General features: G+C 42.5%; 1 protein-coding gene across 7 annotated transcripts in view; it reads left to right on the forward strand.

Moving 5' to 3' along the window:
• The window catches only part of MACROD2 (mono-ADP ribosylhydrolase 2), a 1,304,535-nt gene that overhangs the window by 1,267,622 nt on the left and 12,103 nt on the right, over window positions 1–24,810 (forward strand). The window lies entirely within an intron of this gene.

A 24,810-nucleotide genomic window follows, 5' to 3' on the forward strand; every position in this document is an offset into this window, starting at 1 on the left:
AGCAAGATGGTGCTGATTCATGAAACTTAGAACAGCACAGGAGGGTTAAAAAAAGGGTTTGTTCTTTGCCTTTTGGGAAAAAAAATTCTCATATTTGATTCCTTTCTACAACAAAATTCTCCACAGAAAAATCATGTAGGAAAAAAAAAAAACCCGAGAAGCGTTCATTAAATGTCTCACCTGTTCTGTAGATGGGCTTTCCCCACATACCATCTCAGGGATTTTTTTTTATTTTTAGAAGAGAAAACTGATTGCACACTCAAATGAAGCAAACCTAATGAGCAGTTTCAGTGCGGTGTTATACAAATACATATTGACATTTATCCAATGTGCATCTATGTGCAATTGTGCCCTAATACTTAGGGCGTGTCTATATTAGAAAAGTTGTATTCTTAACTAAATTAATTTGAAGTTTGTGTAGTTAAATAGGTGATACTACCTTAACATAGATGCACTTGGACCCATTTAGCATGTACTAGTAAATTACTAAATTAAACTAAACTGATTTAAGTGAGGGTTAAACAGGTTTACATGAATCTACATTAAGTGAGAAGTACCACCACCACCATTAAGTTCCAAAAACAAAGTTTAAAAATCTTCCGATAACTTGGTTAAAAGCCCATCCCACCTCTTTTCTATGTGTTATTAGATACCAAATGGTACAGGAATGTGTTTTTTCCCCTTGGGGTGAGGGCAAATGAGAAGCTCCACAAACTTAGGAAAGGAGTGTTTCAGCTTCACAAACAAGGATGCCTTACTAAAACGTAATAGGTCAAGATAATGCCGAACAAACCTGGCAGCATCTGTAATTCTGCAAGAAAATGCAGCAACCCTTTTGCCAGGCTGCTGCTAGCTACTCGTCCCATTTTCCATAGTCCTAATCATCCTGTTTCTGTTTTAGAATCTCCAAATTTGGTACAAATGTTATGGCTTCTGGCGTATTATGCACAGTAGGATTTATTTTGTCGAAATTAAGTCTTTTTAGATGTCTAAATAGTTCTGTTTGTAAATAGTTTGAAAAGCTGGCAAGTGACTTTGGGCTCTTTAAGAAAATATTGTATTTTAAATCAAATTTGTTTTAAAAATTGTCACTAGAATAAGCATCTCAGAATAGTGTTTGACTAGCAAGGTATTAATCCACTCTTGATAACTCACAAAAAAGTAGCCTTGCCTTACTTCCCAAAGTTGAGGGGGGCAGTAACTGGCACTGAGGGGTGTTGGGATTGTAGGGGCACTAACTGGCATTGAGGAGACTTGCAACTACGTGACAATACTCAGAGTTTGTGACAATGCTGAAGTTTAACCTACAATAACATATTCCACTGTACTTTACTAATAAGCTGAAATAATACATTTCTCAGGTGAAAGAAGGTCGATTTTTCCCCTGTGCTACTAAGATGAATAAAGCCAGCATCGCAGGTGAAACAAAGCTGTTTTAAAAAAAACAGGAGTACTTGTGGCACCTTAAAGACTAACAAATTTATTTTAGCATGAGCTTTCGTGAGCTGCAGCTCACTTCTTCGGATGCATAGAATGGATCACACAGACAGGGGATATTTATACATACAGAGAACATGAAAAGGTGGAAGTATGCATACCAACAGGCAGAGTCTAATCAATTGAGATGAGCTATCGTTAGCAGGAGGAAAAAAACTTTTTGAAGTGATAATTAAGATGGCCCATAGAAGGTGTGAGGAGAACTTAACATAGAACTTAACATAGGGAAATAGAAATGTTAAGTTCTCCTCACACCTTCTATGGGCCATCTTAATTATCACTTCAAAAAGTTTTTTTCCTCCTGCTAATGATAGCTCATCTCAATTGATTAGACTCTGCCTGTTGGTATGCATACTTCCACCTTTTCATGTTCTCTGTATGTATAAATATCCCCTGTCTGTGTGTTCCATTCTATGCATCTGAAGAAGTGAGCTGCAGCTCACGAAAGCTCATGCTAAAATAAATTTGTTAGTCTTTAAGGTGCCACAAGTACTCCTATTTTTTTTTTGCATACAGACTAACACGGCTGCTACTCTGAAAGCTGTTTTAGTGTACCTTGAGGTGATTTTTCTTTCCATATAAGATTAAATAAGCTAAACAGCAAGACACCACTCCCTTTCAGGGGACAATTGCACGTTGACAGCAGTTACTCTAAATAATTTTGCATGATATTGTGTTGGCATAAAGCAGGTTCTGTGGTTGCTATCAGCTATCATAAGAAGGGCATGCAGCTGTATATAGTTCATACGTACGGCTGCGATTTAGTGATGGAGGTCAGGGAAGTCACGGATTCTGTGACTTCCAAAGACCTCCGTGACTTCAGCTAGTGCTAGCTGGGAGCTGCAGGTTCCTCTGTCACCTGTGAAGGCAGGGAACTGTGGGGTACCCCCCCACACCCAAGGCAGCAAGAGCCCCCAGCAGCTCCTGGCCACCGCGGGCAGCAGGAGGGACCCCCACCACTCTCCACTCCCAACCCCAGCGGCTCTCAGCCACTGCCAGCAGCAGGGGGACCACCCCCCCCAACTCTCTCAGCTCCCGCCGGCAGCAGTGGGACCCGCCACTCCCTGAACCCCCACAGCTCCCAGCTGCTGCCAGCAGCAGGGGGGACCCCCACCACTCCCCACTGCCCCCGCAGCTCCCAGTCACTGCTGGCAGCAGGGGGACCCCCACCGACCCTGACCTCTGCAACTCTCAACCACCCCTGACCACAGCAGCTCCCAGCCACCAGCGGCAGGGGGACCTCCGTAGCTTGGAGCCGCTAGTGGAGGGGGACCATGGAGCGCCGAGCCCCCACAGGTGGTGGGGGCCCTTGGAGCTCCCAGCCCACGGCAGCTGCCCAGGCTCCTCATTTTGTCATAGATATTTTTAGTAAAAGTCAGGGACAGATCACTGGCTTCCGTGAATTTTTCATTATTGCCCATGACCTGTCCGTGACTTTTACTGAAAATATCTGTGACAAAATCTTAGCCTTACTCATACATCCTCAGACGAAGAGCGGAGGAAATTAGATCTTGGGAGGGAGACAGTGGTTGTGAGAGTAGTTGTACATAACTTGCTCCAGTATCCTAGTTACACTTGCTGGCTAACCATAGACTAGAAGCATAAGACTGCAAAACTGGGGAGGGAAAAGCAGACACTGAGGCCAGAGTTACAATAACACAAAAGATCCTGCAGTTGCTTCACATAGTTCTTCAAAGGGCAGAAGTTTTCTGAGTTGGTTTGGTATGTTATCATTGTAAGTTGTTGGCTATTTTGTGAGGAAGGGGCGCTAGATGAGGTAGGTCTATAGAAGATGGAGAGGTGAGAAGAGGAAGAGATGAAGTTCATGGGATAAAAGGAAAGGAAAATGTATGGAGGTCAGGCAAGAAAGAATGAGGACAGAGGTGATGAGGGTGTGAAGGAGGACATGGGAACATGCTGGACTGCGTAGGACTGTTGAGTCTGAACTCTTTATGAACTGAAACTTAACTCAGACTACATGTCTGTGTCTGAAACTTTTAATCAAAAGCTCTGACCTGCGAACTACTCATGACACCCCCCCTCCCAATAAGTAGCCATCTCCTTTGTCTTCTCTAATTTACATTTTAACCTGTTTTATCCTGTAGAATCTTGATTGATTATGCATGACCATTATGATCTGTTAATCACTTTGTTTACTTCTGTGTATAAACATTGATGCTCACCCCTAATAAACTTGCCACACTTACTCCGAAGCTTTTCTGTAAGCTAAGGATGGTGTGAGCCCGTTGATCAACGAATTGTTGTCTGGTCTCTGACAGACTTGTGAGCCCCATACCAACTCTGCACGAACTCGGGTGCTGGAGAGGTGAGTAAGGACTTGCTTTTTTACCTAACAGGACCACTGAGGGTTCAGGGAGGGATGACATCAGGAGACCTTCCAGCCTGTAAAAACTTTCTGCTGCCGCTCCTGCTGATGAATGGTGGAGTTATGGGGAGATGGGGGCCTATTGTAGGCCACCTAGGAGCAGACTGCTGAATGCGGGGACTTTCCAACTAGGAGCACATGCAGCAGGTGTTCCTTTTGTGGCTAAATGTTTCAACAGAATATGAGGGTGTGGGCCCAGCTTTCTCCTGGTTTACTATTGCTACTCCAACTTGTATGTGGTGAATATCTGAGCTCGTTTACGTAGAACTGACTGGAGGATGACAATCCCATTTCATGGCAACTTCCAGTATTTCGAATTTTGATTTTGTTCCACGCTGGAATGAATATAAAAACTGCTGAACATGTTCACGAATGGCATGTGTGAGACACTCTATAGCTTGATGGATAGAGTATTGTCCTGGTGTGTAGGAGACCCAGTCCTGGCTCTACCTGATTCCAAGGAGAAGGTTTTTATTTTTATGCCAAGTTACGCTGAATCAGACAGAACAGGGACTTTAACGTATCTCTCCCACTGCACTACCCTAGTCACCTAACTATAGTCGCCTTCTTTCTTTGCACCCTAAGCCCAAAACTCTTTCCAACAAAAGTTTAGTGGAACCCAATACATCTCACAAAACGTTTCAGCTTCAACAAAACGGCATATTTATATTTCAGAGGTTTATCATTGCAGGACATTATATAAGTGTTGTTACTGGTCACACGGGCTAAATCTATTTGCCCATTTTCCAGCTTATGAAAGGCATGTTTGGAGAAAAAAAATTCCTTAGGCGTGATATTCTAATCATTTTTGCATTGTACTCTGAAGTGGTGGCCTTTGCTGGCAAACTGTAAGATCTCATCAAAAAGCTACTGCACATGATCAAAACAGCAGCTCTCGAAGGGCAGCACTTTGATGATGAATGGCACAAAATGTTGTTACACAGACTCACTCTGGGGAATGTAGTACTGTGTCACCTAGAGTCACCCGGGGCTGGAGAAGACTTCAGAATTAGTCAACTTTCAGTTAAGCAGAAGTAAAATGAGTCTGACCCTTGAGGTTTGTTATAACAAACACATTACCATGGAGGAGATCTGTTATTTTTCTCCAAACCACTTCAGCTGGCATTAATTTTGGTCTATTTTCATTTTCACCATTATCCTTTCCACTGTATAGAAGTTGTGACAATCCTAAATAGTTTCCTTGGTAATGAATTGCAAGTATATTGAATACATGAAGGAACATGAACACTTTGCTGCTAAGTGACATGTAAAAGGCTCAACGGCATTTTTCCAGCATCTCATATTATTATTATTGTTATTATTATTTATTATTTCATTTTTTATTATTTGTATTAGTGCCTAGGAGCCCCATTGTGCTGGGTGCTGTACAAACACAACAAAAGACAGTCCCGGCTCCAAAGAGCTTACAGTCCAAGCTTAATAGTATTGCACATTTATCAAACCATTTGGGGCTTCCTCTCCATGGCCTTCCAGTAGGTCTGCCCCTTTCCTACAAATTTAGACTATCTGACCAGTGAATTCTCTCGTGTCCCGTTGTTTTTACATAGTACAGCACTTAGACATTGCAGACATGCATTACAGAAATGCCTTAGGGTATGTCTATACTACCCGCCTGATCGGCGGGCAGTGATCGATCCAGCAGGGATCGATTTATCGAGTCTAGTCTAGACACGATAAATCGACCCCCGAGTGCTCTCCCGTCAACGCCTATACTCCGCCGCCGTGAGAGTCACAGGCAGAGTTGACGGGGGAGTGGCAGCAGCTGACTCACTGCACTGAAGACACTGCAATGAGTAGGTCTAAGTATCCCCCTCCCCCCAGTGTAGACCAGGCCTTAGACAGATGCCATCCATGCTGTTTCTAGAGCGGCTCAGTTCCCTTCCCACCCTATGAAAAAATTTTTTTCTTTTAAATGTTTGGGATTTGGGTACAAAAAGTTTTTAATTCAAAATTGTGAAAATAAAAAATTTTCACTGAAACCTTTTTAGTTGTTTTTGGTGGGGTAGGGGAAGGAACTATGAAATCCTGTGAAACTCTCTTGAAAACAGACATTTCCTGAAAAAAATTCTATGTAGCCATAAAAGCTCTCTTCTTTTTGAAAAAGCTTTAAGAGAAAATGTCTGAGCAGCTCTAGCTATTCCTTCCTAGTCATTCCCCCTCCTACCAAGATGTTTCCCCTATCTTTGAAGGGGATGCTGCAGGTGCCAGTAGTAGCAGTGGCAGCATCTATGCAAAGGGCTGGTTGTCGATGAGTACCAATTTTGTGTGCTCTGGGCCTGTGCATTGCCTCCGTTTGTGGGAGAATCTGTTGCAGGGGTGTTGAGAGTGAGGCAGCCAGGAACTTTGAGAGAGTCACAGGGAGCTGCAGCCATGCTGTGCGTTTGAAGGATGAGGCAGCTTCCAAAGTGCTGAACTCTGGGAAAGGCGAGGTGCCAGTTTGAGAGACCTACAAAGCTTGGCTTGGATTGTATTTTTTCTGAATTTTCCCACTATTGCAAAATCATAAATCTAACACACGTTCTAATTTAGAAACTGATGTGGACTTTAGTCCTGGAAAATCACCCTTTCTGCATCACTCTCGCTGTACAAATCTGTGCACAGAGATTATCATTAAAGCATCAGCATTAGCCAACATTACCATATAGTGCTAACTGTAATTACCATAGGCTGAGGAGGAGCAAGGATGCTCTGTGGCTAAGTAACTAGGCAAGGGCTCAGGAGATCTCAGTTCAGTTCCCATCACTCCCAAGTGATCAGCACCTAGAAGTTCCCATTAACTGCAATGGGTTCTCAGCATTTAACGAATCCGGTCGACTTCACTGAGAAGCCTAAATGGGAGCAGAGCACTTGGAAAATAATATTTCCCCTTATTTAGATGCTTTAATAGGAATCACAAGCTAAATAAGAAAGCAACACTTTATGTCTCTTTGCTATTTAAATTGTAAGCTCTTCAGGCAGGGGACTGCCTCTTATTCTGTATATGTGCAGCGCCTACCTGTAGGTTGTGCCATAATATAAATAATAATAATACTTAAAATAGATTATCTGTGCTAACAGCTAGCAAATGTTGACTTTTTAACAGCTTTCACTGTATCCATGCAATGTATATAGTTATTGGAGGGAAGTTCATTGTTGAGTTTCTTTATGTTCTTTGTAGTTTTTATTTTAAAGCTGTGTAGGGCAGAAAAATTGGAAATTGTAAACAACATCACAAATTGCATAGAGTTTTAAACCTATAAAAGAGCTCAAGAGATAATAATAATAAAAAACAAATCCAAAAGCTAATAAACTTTGATTGTAAGACTGAAACTAAAATCCACTATTAGCAGAGCTGTACATATAGTAAGCATGGTTTGAGACCAGTGCCTTCATGCTAGGTGAAATCGCTCCTAATCCTTTACGGCTGAATCCTTCCATTTTATCTGTGACCCTGGGAAAATGTCTGCTAAGGCTGAAGTCACTTGCACCAAGAGATTGGCAATCTTTGCAGTCTTCAGAAAGCTGTTTTAGTTCCCATGGAAGTAAAAGATGCTAAAGGATTTGGGGAGACTCTATGGAAAATGGCAATCCTCACACTGACTTACAAGTTCTTTCTGACCTTGACGAGGAAAATTATTGTACTACTAGATCCGTTAGAGGCTAATTCTGACCTAGGCTCCATGTGCCATTGGAGGCTCCTTAGTAGTTGAGGTGAACTGCTAGTATGGGTAATCTGAAAAAGACATTGCTACCAGTTGGGTGGAGTCACTTTTTCAGGCTGGTCTTTTTAAACCTTGTGTAGTGGAAATGTATGTTAAAGGAAAACTTCAGGCATTCTGCTTGTCTGCAAGGACACAAGATAAGAAGCCCTTTTTATACATAAATCATGAAATCTGGTCCAAAGTCTGCAGTCCTTCTTTAGCAAGGAGTGTAGCCTGAGGAAGTGTAACTTGCTTTTAAGTGCATGCCTCATCCTCTAGTGGGATAGAAGCCTGCTATTGCTGCTAGTTAATAGAGATATTCTTATAGTTCATTTGGTAGAGGTCTGGAATTTGGTGCTGAAGGTCCTCGGTTGAAGCCCTGCTGACAATCCACAGATGTGTGGGAGGCACTATAGAAGTACCAAACACTACTGCATTTGGCCTCATAGTTCACTGATTAAAAATTACAGGTGGCATTTCTAAGTATCTCACAAACCAGCAGCCCTATGCCAGCTGACCCTGGTCAGGACTGGGACCTCACAAGGTCCAGAATCTTGTCAACCTATTAATAATTCAGGCCAGCAGAAGATTTCAGGAAACATTGCAGATTTTATTCAACAAAAATTACAGTCATCTTGCTGAGCCCAAGAGTCTGACCGCTTACATGATGGGGACTCTGGTTTTATTGGTCAGCCGTTCTTTAACATCTCATGTGGGGCTCTGTAAACTATATTTGGTTCAGAAAAGGCAAAAGCTGATGTTTGCACAGAGATTTTTTTAATTTATTTGCTTTGGTCAGAGTAACATGTTCCTTGAGTTCACTGACCACCACTTACAGTTTTAGGCTCTGTTTCAGTAGTACGGCAGTATAATCTTAAAAGGACTGTCACCTGAGCTATGGTTTTCATATCCACATTTAAGTTCCTATATTAGTGATCAGCTGTTTTAAAGTGCGAAGCAACTGACAGCTCTCTTTGGAGCCAGACTTTCTGAAGTCGGTGGGAACTGTTGGGTGCTCAGCCCTTTTGAAAATCAGGGACACCAAAAAATGAATTTAGGATCCTAACTTTAGGCACCTATTTTTGAAAAGCTTGACCTCACTCTGCTGGCTTCTGGAAAAGTCTGTGTGATAAAGTAGTCTTTCATGGGAAGAAGAAACATGCTCTCCGATGGAGAAAGGAAGAATCTTCATCTATTTTTATTCTATTTTAAGAGTTACATAAAGCCAGAACCTGCAGGTTTCAATTTTCCTTGCCGACAGTTTGAGGCTGTTTTTTCTAAGGTTTGTATTCTTGGCTTCCAAGTTCTTTGTGGTGCCCCTGAAATGTTATGAGCATTGAGGAATCTGTAATAATACAGGCTGAAGGCAAGAGAGTTCAGCAGAAGTTCCACTTTAGTTTTAACAGCATGAAGCTTGGCTGCTATTCACTGAAGCTCATTTTGTCAAACAGCGATGATCAGGCCTAGTCAGACGAATCATGACTTTGCAACAGCAATTTCTATCTTAAATGTTACTTTCTATAGGGTTTGTGTTAAATTTTCATCATTATCTGAATTCTAAAATGAGCCATCCTCTCCCTTGTTCTGTGATGCCATCAGATAGTCCATCAGCCACAGAAAGTTCTTTGTCAGCAAAGAACCTCTGTGGACATCTGGAACAAACACCTGCAGCCGTTTGGTGTGGCTGGGAACAAAGCTACCGAACCCCACAGAGATCTTCCTACCTAAACCCAACATTTGCATCCCCCCCATAAGATCAACAGCAATTCTAGTGAGAGGGGAAAAGCTCTCCAGAGGCACTGGCAGATCCCCCTCATGGGGGCAGGTTTCTGAGCTGGTGAAACTGGCCTGTGGAACTTCCTGGGGCTGCTCCCCCCCAGCTCTACCATGCTGGGTTTTTGCTTCTCCATAGCCCATCAGACTTGCCTGTGGTCTTTTGAGGGGAGGTGGGCACAGTAGATTGTACCTGATCTTCCCCAAGCAAGCAGGCCTTTTAGGGCGCCAGGGGAGACTTGTCTCTTGTCTTCCAGGTTACTTGCAAAAAATCCCTCCTGTTTTGATTCCTCCCCCGTCCTCCTCCAGCTGAATATCTTCTGTAGATGCTGGGCAAAGAGATGTCTCCCCATTGCTGATAGAAAAAATTGCAGGAAGGCAAAGCAGCAGTGAGATAGGCTTTGGTTTAGAGCAGAAGTTCTCAAACTTCATTGCACCGTGACCCCTTTCTGACAACAAAAACTACTACACAACCCCAGGATGGGGGGCTGAAGCCTGAACCCACCCGAGCTCCGCCGCCCAAGGGCTTCAGGCCAGGCAAAGGGTCTATAACCTAAGCCCTGCCGCCCAGGGCTAAAGATCTAAGGCTTCGGCCCCAGACAGTGGGGCTTGGGCCCCAGACGGTGGGGCTCGGGCTTCGGCCCTGTGCCCCAGCAAGTCTAAGCCAGCCCTGGTGACCCCATTAAAATAGGGTCTCGACCCACTTTTGGGTCCCGATCCACAGTTTGAGAACCACTGGTTTAGAGCCTAGAAGAAGGCAAGAAACTAAAGTGGCGGAGGGCAGTCCCAAAGAAGGTAATATTTAATGTAAAAGAAAAAACTTAAAACTTTAGACCAAGAGTTAAGCCTGGCCATCATTGTTCTGGTCAGTGGGGAAAAAAACCCTCCAGCAATTTAAAATAAAGGATGATTATCATTACATGAACTTCTTGCCTGTAGTATGAATAATTAGAATTTCCCATCTATGGTGTAACTTTCCCTGGATACAAATTCTGATACTCGTTAGAGCCCAGAAATTACAAACCAAAGGCGAAAGTTTGAAAAAGTCTCCAGGACTGCAGTCGTGTCTTTATGTAACTCTTACTGAGAGCTGCTATAAATGGAAGGAAAATCAAAGAATAACAGTGGCACAGCACATTTATTTCAAACCCTGACATGCATATTAGTTTAACTTCCCATTGTGAGGCAGAAAGAACATTTACATTTTTAGAAAACATTGCTGAGTAGCTCTTTTCAAGACAAAAAGCAGGCATGTGACTTTTTCATATGGAGTCTTACTTTTCCCTGTCTTGCCATATTGGATTTCTAGCAGCTTCACCAAGGGCAAAATTCTCATCTCTTTTCTGGTCAGCACTGTGAATCTTGAATTTTGCCCTAAAATCTTCTCCTTCAAGTATGGCAAATAAATGTCACCAGTTTGCCTACCTTATGAATCTGATCTCCAGCCTTGCCCGGAAATACCAACCAAAGCCATTCTGTTATGTGATGATTTAATTCAGAATTCATAAACTCTTAGGCACTGATTCTGCAAACACGTGCGCAAGTGTGTAACTTTACTCATGTGAGTGGTTTCCACTGAAGTTCTCTTCCAGCCCATTCCTTGCCTGCCTACTCCAAAGCAGGGCAGTATAGAGGTTATAGATGGATTCTTCTACCCTTTCCCCTACACCGAGTCCAAGGCCTGGTCTACACTACGCGTTTAAACTGAATTTAGCAGCGTTAAACCGAATTAACCCTGCACCCGTCCACACAATGAAGCCCTTTATATCGATATAAAGGGCTCTTTAAACCGATTTCTGTACTCCTCCCCGACGAGGGGAGTAGCGCTGAAATCGGTATTGCCATGTCGGATTAGGGTTAGTGTGGCCGCAATTCGACGGTATTGGCCTCCGGGCAGTATCCCACAGTGCACCATTGTGACCGCTCTGGAAAGCAATCTGAACTCGGATGCACTGGCCGGGTAGACAGGAAAAGCCCCGCGAACTTTTGAATTTCATTTCCTGTTTGCCCAGCGTGGAGCTCTGATCAGCACGGGTGGCGATGCAGTCCTAAATCCAAAAAGAGCTCCAGCATGGACCGTACGGAAGATACTGGATCTGATCGCTGTATGGGGAGACAAATCTGTTCTATCAGAGCTCCGTTACAGAAGACGAAATGACAAAGCATTTGAAAAAATCTCCAGGCTATGATAGACAGAGGCCACAGCAGGGACTCAGCACAGTGCTGCGTGAGAAGCGTAACGGAAAGCCAAAGAATCAAATGGACGCTCATGGAGGGAGGGAGGGGGTACTGAGGACTCCAGCTATCCCATAGTCCCCTCAGTCTCCGAAAAGCATTTGCATTCTTGGCTGAGCTCCCAATGCCTGAAGGGTCAAAAACATTTTCCCAGATGTTTCAGGGTGTATGTCGTCAATGTACACCCTTCCCCTCCCCCCCCCCCAAAAAAAGGGGGAAAAAATCGTTTCTCACCTTTTTTCAATGTCACCCTATGTCTACTGCATGCTGCTGGTAGACGGGGTTCTGCAGCGCTGAACACCAGCATCCCTTTCCCGGTGGCAGATGGTGCAAAATGACTGGTATCCATCATCATCTTCAGCCCGTGAGTGCTCCTGGCTGGCCTCAGTGAGGTCGGCCGGGGGTGCCTGGGTAAAAATGGGAATGACTCCCGGTCATTCCCGGCAGACGGTACAAAAGGCTTGGTAACCGTCCTCATCATAGCAGCTGGAGGCTGAGCTCCATCAGCCCCCCCATTTCATGTCTAAAGAAGATCCTGTACTCCATGGACTATCATAGCAGCTGGAGGCTGCCTCCCCCTCATTTTATCTCACTAAAAACTCAGTGTTTCTTATTCCTGCATTCTTTATTACTTCATCACACGAATGGGGGGACACTGCCACGGTAGCCCAGGAGGGTTGGGGGAGGAGGGAAGCAATGGGTGGGGTTGTTGCAGGGGCACCCCCTAGAATGGCATGCAGCTCATCATTTCTCCAGGATCTCTGGGGCTCTGACCCAAGCGGCTGTGCTCTCTGGTTCTCTAGTACACTTGCCCCACATTCTAGGCAGGACTGACCCTATTTTTAGACAAAACATAAAGAAGGGAATGACCTGGGGAGTCATTCCCATTTTTGTCCATGCGCCCCTGGCCGACATCAGCGAGGCCAGCCGGGAGCACCCATGACAGCAGCAGACGGTACAAAAGGATTGATAACCGTCATCGCCAATTTCCAAATGCAAACGGTGCAAAATGACTGATAACCATCATCTCATCGCCAGTTTACAATGGCAGACGGTGCAATAGGGATGGTAACCGTCTCTACTACCTTGCAAAGGCAAATGAATGCTGCTGTGTAGCACTGCAGTACCACGTCTGTCAGCAGCATCCAGTACACATACAGTGACAGTGACAAAAGGCAAAACAGGCTCCATGGTTGCCATGCTATGGCGTCTGCCAGGGCAATCCAGGGGAAAAGGGCATGAAATGATTGTCTGCCGTTGCTTTCACGGAGGAAGGATTGAGTGATGACATTTACCCAGAATCACCCGCGACACTGTTTTTGCCCCATCATGCATTGGGACCTCAACCCAGAATTCCAATGGGCGGGGGAGACTGCGGGAACTATGGGATAGCTACCCACAGTGCAACGCTCTGGAAATCGACGCTAGCCTCGGTACATGGACGCACACCGCCGAATTAATGTGCTTAGTGTGGCCGCGTGTACTCGACTTTATACAATCTGTTTTAAAAAAACTGTTTCTGTAAAATCGGAATAATCCCGTAGTGTAGACATACCTCAAGTCACAATCTACCCATCTTGTGTGCAACTTGCAAGCGTTGTATATGCAAATTAGACATAGCCTGTTGGTTCATCTATCAGGCTGAATTTAGTATAAAGTATCTCCTCTGAATGTACAATAATCCTCTGGTTGAAAAGAAAACACTGTAGAAGTAAACATTTAGCTTAATAGGTTTCTTCTGAATGTGAATTTTTCTGACTGGGTAATAAATCCCTGAAAATGAGGGTTGAACAGGAAAGTGCTGACTGACTCTTAAGTTTAGTGGCGGTTGGTATTACACACAGCTTATGAGTTGGCCTGGAGCCCTTAATTAGAGCAGAACATGCAGTGTCAGGTGTTTATAGCTATTCTTGAACTTCAATATTGATTTTTGGGATAGATCTTAATCAGTTTGGTTGGCTCAGAAGTTTGTTTCTTAAATCATTAAGCTACAGCTGCAGCTGTTACGTATAGGATGCTCTAATGACAGGTGTGCGTGCTTCCCATCTTCCTCTAAGGCTAACTAGTATTTGTTCAGTCACTGCTCTGTTGAAGGAAGCCTCTGGAGCAGAAATCAGCAGGCAAAATATCATGTTTGTGAAAGCAGCACAAATGTCCAGAAGCCAAAATTCAGAGACTGTTTTTTTTTTTTCTGTACAGCTTTTCCTCAAAGGAGAAGGAAAAATTTCCTTTATATGCTCCATCTTTTATCATTGAGAAATTCTACACACTTCATGATACAAAAGAAAATGAACTCCAACATTTTATTTATAAAGCATTCCAGTACTGGCCTTGAACATGTATATTTTTTAAAACTGTCCCATAAGCTATATGGACTTGTCTCTACTTTTAAAAATATTATATTCTGAGTAGCTCCAGTCCTGCAGTCAGATGTGCAAAGGTAGACATTTACTCTTGAAAGGATCCGATTGCAGAATAAGGATCATAACAGCACAATTCCTGTGTGCCGATTTAGAACAGATCTGTGTTTGCCAGCTGCACTAATAAAGCTAAAGAAGAATTTAAAGCTATGAGGTTGATTAGGATGGAGGAAGGTTCTCTTCTAAAAAGGTGCAGAATGTTCACTGATCTTTTTTTATACCAAAACATTACTGAACATATGGAAGTCTTGCCTCTCTGTAGGTCAGTCACTGCTCCTTTGAAAGCAAGAGAATGTCACACCCTGCCCACACTGCCTGCGTAAATGCAACATAGTTACAGACTTAAAACAGAGTGCTTATACTGTACCTGACTAGTCATTGGGATGGAAACAGCCTTGCTATATATACACATTCCCAGAAACCCTGTTAACCGGTAATATCAAGTTTAAATACAAAGGCATTTCAACCTGGTGTTTCCTGCATTCTAGTTCTGATTATTCAGGTTCTTATTAAGGTTTCTCTATTTGACTTTTACATGCTGTCTTCTATATTCTTGTATCAAAAAAAAAAAGTAAAACTACAGTGTACTTGAAAGGTCACATATATTTATAGCTCTTTATGTTCTACCTTGAGCTTCTTCTGCTTCCTGGATTACATTATTTTATTCTCTTTGAATTTGCAAAGTTTAGTCTTGGTATTTCTGTAATGTTGATAAACAATCATGTTTCTCATTATAGCACATACATTATTAATTTCTGTTACTATCCTTCCCCCTAAACTATATATCTTCCCTATTTATCTTCCTCCTTTCGCTGCTTTTTCTGTTATTTTAAGCTCGTTGTACCCAGAAATCGTTCCCTTAACAAGGAATCCAGCTGAATGTTTTCCAATATTATTTGACTCACCCATAATCTCTCACTGAAAGCAGTGACCCCAGAAATGTACTCTTGCAGTCATAATGCCAAGCAGCCCTGCCTCTTCTGTCCAATAATTCAGGCACAGTCCACCTTTTGTCCTATTGGCAACAGCCTTTCCATGGGAGCTCATGTTCAGCTCATTAGCCACCACAACCCCCAAATCTTTTTCAAAGTCACTGCTTGCCAGGAGAGGCCTGTAAGCACGGCCTACGTTCTTTGTTCTCAGAAGTATACATTTACATTTAGCCATATGAAAATGCATATTGTGCGCCTGCGACTAGCTTACCAACCAAATGAAAGGGAAACAATGATAGTACTTTTGTATCACTTTCCTTGTACAAACATTAATTTTCATAATGCCCCTGTGTGGTCTGTAAGTATTATCACCCCATTTTACACTCAGGGAAGCAGCAGCTGAGAAGTAAAATGACTTACCCAAGGTCACATAGCAAGTCAGTGGCAGAGCTCGGAAGAGGATTCAAGGTCTCCTGACTCCCATGGTCATGGCCTTTCTAATGGCTCATATTGCATCCTCTCCATGTCACCTCCCTCTATTAAATCCAAAGAAATCGCGGGGATTACTTGCAGGAGCAAGGCTTACAGAACTGAGTCCTTAAATTTCAAACTCCTCTGGGCAGATAATGTGTCTTAATTCTGCGATTTTTAATACAAGCAGGCAACATTTTAGTCATATTAATAGACAAGCAATTTAAGCATGTAACAAAAGCTTCAGAGCGCTCCATTTTAGTTATTCCCTGCAGTAAAGTGCTTTTCTGATGAGAGATTTCATATCAAGAACTATTGAAGAAAACTAAAGCTGGTGCTACCATAGCCCCTTATGCAGCTAAGACCCTATTAGAGTGAAAACTTGAAAAGCACTTTTCTTAAAATTACATGCCCCTGTATTCGTTATGAGCCTGCTGTATATATAGATTTATGCTGTTGCTAAAGAGAGACAAAAGGTACAAAGAGTTCCTGATGGGCATTACTGAGCTGAGAATCACCCAATTTGTGTGGATCCTCTGGGAGCATATTGATGAGAGAGAGCCCTCATTGCCCTCCCATTACTGCCACTACCTTAGAGGAAGGGAGGTATAATGAGATTTCCCAAGAATGTGTTTGATCAAAGACTGGAAGGGAAGGGGGAGAAGCTAGTCTGAGACACTTTCAAAGTCACATTTGAAAACCGGCCATTTCCATATTTCATAACAGTGCTTGGGAGAAGCAGCCACCCCTTCTATAAATGTCAGCACACAGTGCTTCGGCTTTCAGATTCAGCTCCACACGCACAGACACACACAGCTGGCACAGACACACACGCACAGACACACACAGCTGGCATGATGCCTGCTGTAGTGGAGGTACAGGGAGCCTAATGACTAGCCAGCACACCAGAGGGTGAAGGGAAACATTCTGTTCCAATACTAAGAAGCTGCTGTGTGAATGTCACTAGTCGTGACATCCTCAGCCTGGCATCAAGAGACAGCACTCGCCTTTTTCGAAGGAACAGATAAGCTAATGTCGCAGCAAGTTCAAACGCCTCTGAAATCTGCATGCTTTCCTTGCCTTTCATCCTGCAATGCCTAAGTGCTGAGTTTTTGATCAAGGTAAAACGCTCCCAATTAGCAGATCGGGAGGTTTGTCACTAATGAAGCTGCGTTGAGCAGCAATATGTAAATTTACACTGGTTCAGCTGCTGTAGGTTCCGCTGTGGTTTCCTGACCTATGGTTGGTGGGTGTAAGGGAGAGCATCTGTCCATAGAGTTTCTCAAAATTGTAACAAAAAGGGTATTGGAATGTCCTCAGTCTCAGGGTACTACCAGTATTATGGCTGATGATATATATGTAGGTATATAAGTAGGTAGCGTGAATCTTCTGTGAGTTATACTATTGGTCTGGTCAAAGAACGGTAGGTCACCAGGAAGGGATGTGTCAAACTGAGCAAAATCACTCTCGTGGCATGGAGAGCTTCAATTTCTAAGCAAGGCAGCATTTATAATGCTACTGAAAACAAAGCAGTAAACAAAGTACATGAAGGCTTGACAGTAACATTAGCAAACAGCCACAGTGAAATGACTGAAAAAAAATCAGCTCTGCCTACTTGCAAGAAGAAGAAAAATGGAATTGTTTTTGACAGACAAGACAATGCAGCTGGGGGGTCGGAAGAGTTTGTCTTTTATTTTTTTATTTTTTATTTTGGCGGCTGTGGATGAAAAATTGCGCTTTTAGCTTTTAGCCAGAAGAATAAAGACCCCTTTTTTCAGTGTTCTGCCTAATTAGGAGAAGTATATTTACACCTAATGTTGAGCTATTAAGTTTTATGTAATAGGTAGAGGGGAAACTGGGTCATTCAGACTAAGTAGAACACAGATTTCATAGTTTATATAAACAAAATTTGAGGTTTGAAAGCTGTTTCCAAGAAGGATTGAAATGGGGAAGCTATTTCTAGAGCCGGGCAAATTATTCATAATAAATAATGAATTTTATCTTTTTTTTTCCAATGTCCATGAACAGAATATGATATTTTTTCAGAATTACTGGTTTCATTACTGAAAAATATTGGTCAGAGAGTTTGTGTGAATAATTCTGTGTCTTTTGCAACACCCAAGTAGATCCAATTACAGATAGAAACCTTGGTCTGTAGCTCATTACTAGGGCTGTCTGAATTCAGGAGAAAAATTGAGGTTTTTTTTAAAAAAAATGTCCTGCATCAGAACACAAATAGAATCATAGGGCTGGAAGGGACCTCGAGAGGTCATCTAGTCCAGTCCCCTGCACTCATGGCAGGACTAAGGATTATCTAGACCAGTGGTCCCCAACCTTTTTCGTCTGGCGGGCGCTGAATGACAAGCCACCGAGGACCGTGGCCGGCAGACGAGCATCCGCCAAAATGCCACTGAGAATCGGCAATGTCCATAGGTGTCGCAGCTGAAATGCCGCCGACAAGCAGCGTCATCCAGAGGCATCGCCGCCGAAATGCCTCTGAAAAACAGCAGCATTTCGGCGGCGACACCTCTGGATGATGATGCTTCTCAGCGGCATTTTGGCGGATGCTCGTCTGCTGGACAGTACCCGGGCGCACATAGATGCCCCGGCAGGTGCCATGTCGCCCGCAGGCACTGGGTTGGGGACCACTGATCTAAACTATCCCTGACAGATGTTTGTCTAACCTGCTGTTAAAACTCTCCAATGACAGCTTTTGATTTTCATGCTGGAATAGACAATTAGTTAGGGCACTCAGCTGGAATGTGGGAGACCCAGGTTCAAATCTCAGCTCTTCCTGATTCAGAGAAGGAAATTGAACCTGGATCTCTCACATCCATGGCAAGCACCAGACTCTGGAATCAGTCTTCATCTTTCCTGTTTGAGCTGTTCCACTTTATATGAGTAATTAAATATTAATTGGACCAGAGAGAGACTGACTCTATAATCCAGTACTTAGGGCAGGGGTTCTCAAACTGGGGGTTGGGACCCCTCTGGGGGTCGCCAGGTTATTACCTGGGTGGTTGCAAGCTGTCAGCCTCCATCCCAAGCCCCACTTTGCCTCCAGCATTTATAATGGTGTTAAATATAGTTAAAAGTGTTTTTAATTTATTAGGGGGGGTCGCACTTGGAGGCTTGTTATTGAAAGGGGTCACCAGTACAAAAGTTTGAGAACCACTGACTTAGGGTAATCATCTAGGTTATTGGAGACCCTGTTTCAAGTTACTGCTTCAAATCAGACAGAAAATGGGTTTGAAACTGAGTATCTCCCATGCCAACTGAGTAGTCTAACCAGCTGGCTATTCTGAGGTAGGTGTCTCCCCTTGACCAGAAATTCCATCCTGGACCCTCAGGTCCTTTTGATGCATCAGGATTTTCCATTTTAAAAAATAAGAGTTTTGCCAACGAATTACCAGTCAGCTCCGGTCATTAGTAAGTGTACTTTTTGCAAATATTCAGGGTGAAATCATACCCCATTGCCCTTGATGTCAGAGGAACCAGATTTATACCACACTATTCAGAATTTTAATTGTGAGCTATTTAATTGGACAGGCAGGTAACATGGTGTATTTCTCTTGCCTGGTTGATCCCCATTGATCCCATGTTCTTGTTGATAATTCATGATTACCAATTGCAAATTCACTTCCCCACAAGTATGCTGCAAAATATGTTTAAAATTTGCTGCTTCTGTCACCATATATGTCTTGAAACAACTTATCAATTGAAATGTTTATACAAAGGGATCTCAAAAAGGGGATTGAACACAACTGTAGCAAATTTATTCAGAACTCTAAGTGATTATTGTAAACAGTGTTCACTCAGCTCTAGTTAACTTGTTCATCAGAACTGGTCAGGAATTTTCAACCAAATATTTTTTCATTGAAAAGTCCCAGTTAGTCAAAACTGATATCTTTTGTGGCAAAGAGTCAGTTTCCAACAAATTTCTTGACTCAAAAAGTGTTGGAAAAAACGTTTCAGAATTATCAAAACATCCCATTTCAACATTCAACAAATGAAAAAGTCTGGCTTTTCAGCTTGAAACAACTTTTGTTTTAGAAATTTACGCTAATTAGAGTAAAAAATAAAATGAAAAAATAATCAAAATTGAAACAAAATGTATCCGTGGACCTGAACTGATTTCTCTTTTCTTTATGGTTCATGAACATTTTCAAGATTTTGACTTTTTGACTTGATTTGGAACAAATTGAAATCATAATTCTGTGTTCGTAACATTATAACATCTTCTGGTTTAAATCAATGTGGTTTCATAAATTCAAATCTGTGCATCCTATTATTGCCATCTTTTCTCTTGTTCCCAAATTAGACTCCAAATAATTTCCTCAAAGTACCTGTCATAGGTCTCACCCCCACTTAGAGCTGTTGGGTTCCAATGTGGGGACCTGCCTTGGTTTCCCTCTAAACTAAAATCCTAGTTTAGATCTAGTAAAAGCTGCCACCACCCAATCAGGTACGTGGATTGGGACACAATCCTTGGATCCCAGAGCCCCAAATCCATGGAGTTCTTACACCCAGGAGAAATAAACCATTCCCTTTGCTTCCTCCCCTCCCCCCTCTTTCCCTGAGAATCCACCCAAGGAAAGACCAACCAACTCCTTAATAGAAAAGAATTTATTAAAGAATAAAAAAGAAAGTCACTGTCTCTGTCCCCAAGATGGAACAATATACAGGGTCTAAACTTCTTTCTCAGTAAAAGCAATCACAGTACAGACTTAAAGACATTCTATAGCAAAACACAGAATTGCAAATACAGAAATAAAAGTATAAGAATACTAGTTCCTTGCTAATACTCACTAGCTTGAATAGAAGAATTTATTGCAGAAACCTGGGAGGACTTGATTAAGATGTCTGGACTCTCTTAATTCCCAAGAGAGACTCTCTAAGAAAACAAAGAACAGGGTCCACAGGGATTTGAAAATATCTTGTTCCTCATTGGTCCTCTGGTCAGGTGTCCACAGGTACTGCTTGTTAACCCTTTACAGGTAGACAAAAACCTTAACCCTTAACTAACTGTTTATGACAGTACCATTACCTTGGGACCCATACCTGCACAGGTATTCCAGGAGTAGACAGAATTCAAGAAAGAGGAAGCAGGTGGATCAGGAAAAAGGGATGACACACACTGAAACACACATTTTTCAGTGGGCTTATCCCAAGCCCACCTCCTAATGCCTATCCATTGCCAGGGCTGCCAGTGTGCATTGTGTGAATTTGGGAGGGGCAGAATGACAATGCTAAATTGGTGGCCATGTCAGGAGTTGGTCCAATTTCATCACCACATGAGTAAGCAGAGAGTATGGATGAGGAAGGAGCAAGCATGTCTCTGAATATCTGCCTTGGATAATTGTTTAACAGGATCAGGACATTTTTAAAAAAACAATAGAAATGTGTAGGGGTACATGTGTTCAGTAAATGTGTATGAAATGTTTCTCCAGAAAGAAGGGCAGAGTTCTCATAATGGAGGAGCAGCCATTATGTTATTTCTTTGATATCGTAGTGGGGGCATTGATCTTGGAATTGTTTGTTTAATAATATAAGCAATTAAAAAGAGTTTGCTTTAATAAACTTAGTTCATGACCCTCTAATGAGCAGTGCATGGGTGCAAAGGTCCACCTACATAGAGCTCTTTGCAGGATTGAGGTTTCAATCAGTGATCCGAAATCCATTAGGAATCATCTTAGTGACGTCAGTGGCCCTTGGATCAAATCCATAGTGTGTGAACAGTTGTCATGACACTTCCCTAATTGATTTGATTTCATATTAAAGCATCCATGTAAATTTTCCTCCATGTATGATTTGATCAATATCCGTATACCAAAGCTATGATTAATTTTCAGCATAGCAGAAGCCAATTGAGCTATTGACATCTGGTAATAACAAGCTTCATGGGTTTCACTATATAATTGTCTGTAAGACTATATAATTACTTAGTATCTTCAGTTGTATAGATGAAAAATTATGTATAGGTCATAATACCTTGGGAGAAGAGGTCTAGTTACTCCTTTTCATTATTAGATTATCAAGAAAATATGAAAAATCAGCCGAGGTGTCTCTTTTCTGTACCCATACACTTGTAAAAACTATACTAATGGGTGTTCTCCTTCATGCATCACATCTCCAGTTTAATTTAGTGAACTGCAGGTGAATTTAGGACTTCATCTGTTCAAAAAAATAATTGTATTTAACTGCAGCTGCTTGGAGCTATTGACATATTGTAACCACAGAGAACATTTTAAAAAGAATACCCGTAGGATTTCCCAAGTTCTGAGAAAACATTTGCCTTATGTATTTAAAAGCTGGCTAGAGGCATTTTGCATACATCCTAGCGTCCTTCCCATACTATTTGCCTGACTTCATTTACTGCTTTCCTAGCCATATAACCAGCCTACAAAGAGTTAGGATAATCTAGTCTGTCAGTAGTACAATTGGAAATGGTAATTGAAATTGAAAGTGGTATCTCCCAGGCTCCCTCCATTTTAGTATCTCTCATCTCCTGCTAGAAAGCCCCGCAATACACCTTTTTGTTTGTGCTCTGAGCAGCAGCAGCAATCAAGCTGGGAAAGGGGGGAAAAACAACGGCGGAACAAATTGCTTGTAGAGGTGGTTCTTGTTTTGATCCGATTCAGCTGTTTATGTGAAATGGACTCATTTCTCTGTGGCACTCAGTTTTATTGCACAGCAGGAAAGAAGCTGTTTGGAATAATACCTGTTCCACAGGCATATCAGTATAATGAATGCTTACCATTCTCTCTCTCTCTCTCTCTCTCTCTCTCACTCACACACACACACACACACACACACACACACACACACACACACACACACAGAGTAGCAAGTTAGTTTGAACAAAATGAAGATTTACATAGCATGTCACAGTCCTTTGGAAAGCTTGCTGATCTAATAGATAGAGACTAGAGCTACTTTACAAGTCCTGCAGCAGAATTGCTGTATGTGTTAAAGGCTCTGAATTCCCCTTTACCTGGAATACTGGGTCCTTACCAGAGCCATAACTAGGGATTTTTGCGCCCGAGGCAAGGGACAGGGGCGGCACGTCCGGCTCTTCCCTCTCAGAGGGAAGGACCCGCCACCAAATTTCCGCCGAAGAGCCGGATGTACCGCCCCTCTCCCTTGCCGACGACGACGGGTCCCTCAGTCCCTCTCAGAGGGAAGGACTTGCTGCCGAAATGCCGCTGAAGGAGAGACTTTCTGCGCCCCTCACTTTCCGTGCCCGAGGCAAGTGCCTCACTCGCCTTGCCCTCGTTACGGCACTGGTCCTAACAATCCTTCTGACAATGATTTTTACCACTGGCAATATAAAGCATGACCCAAATCTCCTTGAAAGCTCTGTTGTGAAATAAGGAAGTGAAAGAGACAACAGGGAAATAGTTCTTGTGGGTTTTTTTAAATTATTATTTGCTACTATTGCTCCTCTTTCCACTGTCTCTCTCTAGGCCAAATCCTGCAAAATGCAGCGTGCCAGGTATGAGGTTCTGAATGCCCTCAACTCCCGCTGGTGTCACCCAAGCTGGACCAGGCCCTAATTAGCAAGATCTCCTTTATTTAGCTCTATCTTTTTCCCCGCACACTGCCAGTAATGCTGTATGCAGGCCAGCTACACAGGAGAATTTCTGAAATTCAAACAACGAAAGCTTTCTTCAGTGTAGTGAAGTCAGGCATGCTGGCTAGCTAATGGGAGTTCTTGGGAGAGAACCTGTGAACTTCACACAGACATCTTTAGTGCCTGACAATACCAGCACAACTAGATATCTCTAAATGTTATAGAAATTGGGAGCCCACACATAGCCTGTCATATCATGTCTAGTTTATTTGGTTAATAGACAGTCTTTTAAAGGAGGAAAAGTCTGATGTGTGAAGCATCAACTGTCAGTCAGAATGTGTTGGTATTTAGCAGAGATCCCAAACACACACATCAGATGTTGGGGAAGTGACAATAGGAAACATTTGAAATCTCCACCTGATGCTTTGACTGCGGAATGATTGTTTTTCTGAGTTTTTGTTTTTTAAGTAGCCCTTTCCATGAGCCATTCAAAAATGTAGCAAGACCCTATTAAGACCGTTCAGTGTATCTGCACTGATCAAACAGTGCTTTCATGCTAATCCAAATTTCACATTGATTTTGTTGGAAGAAATTGGTTAGTGACTTTGAACGTACACCTTCAGTCTTGCACTTGACAAATTCCTGGCAAACTATGTGTATGCTTCAACATCAGAATGACATGGTTTTGTCCTTCATGAGCGTCAAAGACAGAGATGGGTGAAGTGTGTGGAAAGTTTAGGCTCATTGGTGTATAACAAACCTCAAGGGGAAAACTTTATTTGCTATTCAGAATTCTCAGGGGAAGGCTTGATGTTTTAACATGCATACAAAGTTGTCACTTCAGGACTTCACTGACATGCAAACCATAAACTCACAGCTGTTAGAGGCATTTCATTCATCTAGGAGGGAGGCTAATTTACACAACTATGAAGGAGGAGGAAGTGCTAAAATTACGGTTCATTGAAGGGTTTTTAAGTCAAGAAGGATTCTTCCAAAGTAGTCCGTGACAGCTCAGTCACGGACACTTAGATGCTGCCTGTTTCCCCATCCAAATGGCTAATTGAGTCTCTCCCTGTCAAGCTGCTGCTTGGTTGTGTTTTCTTGTTTTGTATTCTCTGCTTCATTGGTTGTTGTTTTTGTGTTTATTCACAGTACCGCCATAAATAGTGCAATTAAGGCTACTTAAAAGATTAACATTGTCACCGCAGGCATTGCAGAGGAGACTAAAATCTCCATCACAATGCATTGTCTCTGGCAGGTACTATGGCAAAGCAAATTCATTGAAGCAATGTTAGTAGTACATACATGCCTATGGACAGAATAAACATAACCTGAAAGCGCATAAATACAAAAAAAACCCTCCCTAGACTTCTTTTGAAAGGGGGTGGGGGGGAGTGCTGTTTATATGACTCTAGAATGCTTTCTCAGTCTCTGTTGTTGAAGAGATCAATTGTTCCCACTGAAAAGAGTTCCATTTTGAAATGTTTCAATCTTCGGTACACTTTGGTATCTCAGAATAACTACCAAATACTCTCAATTACTTAGCAACCAATCGTTTGAAATCTTGTAATTTAACCACAGGGTAGGTATGATGAGCTTTATAGTTGCCACCAAATACCAAAGTGCCATAATGGTAATTAACTAAAAATTGGTCTCTCAGCAACACTAACTGGTAGAATTTGGAAAGAGCCATGAATGGAATAACATAAGCAATTCGTCTATGTTTTTCATTTATACTATTGCTAGGAGATTGAATCTGAGCTTCCAGACAAGCCTGAGGCAGAAGAGATACAAATGTTGAGTTCCAGCCATAAAATACATT

The sequence above is a fragment of the Mauremys reevesii genome, linkage group 3 (genome assembly GCF_016161935.1).
Source record: "Mauremys reevesii isolate NIE-2019 linkage group 3, ASM1616193v1, whole genome shotgun sequence".
Classification (NCBI taxonomy): Eukaryota; Metazoa; Chordata; order Testudines; family Geoemydidae; genus Mauremys; species Mauremys reevesii.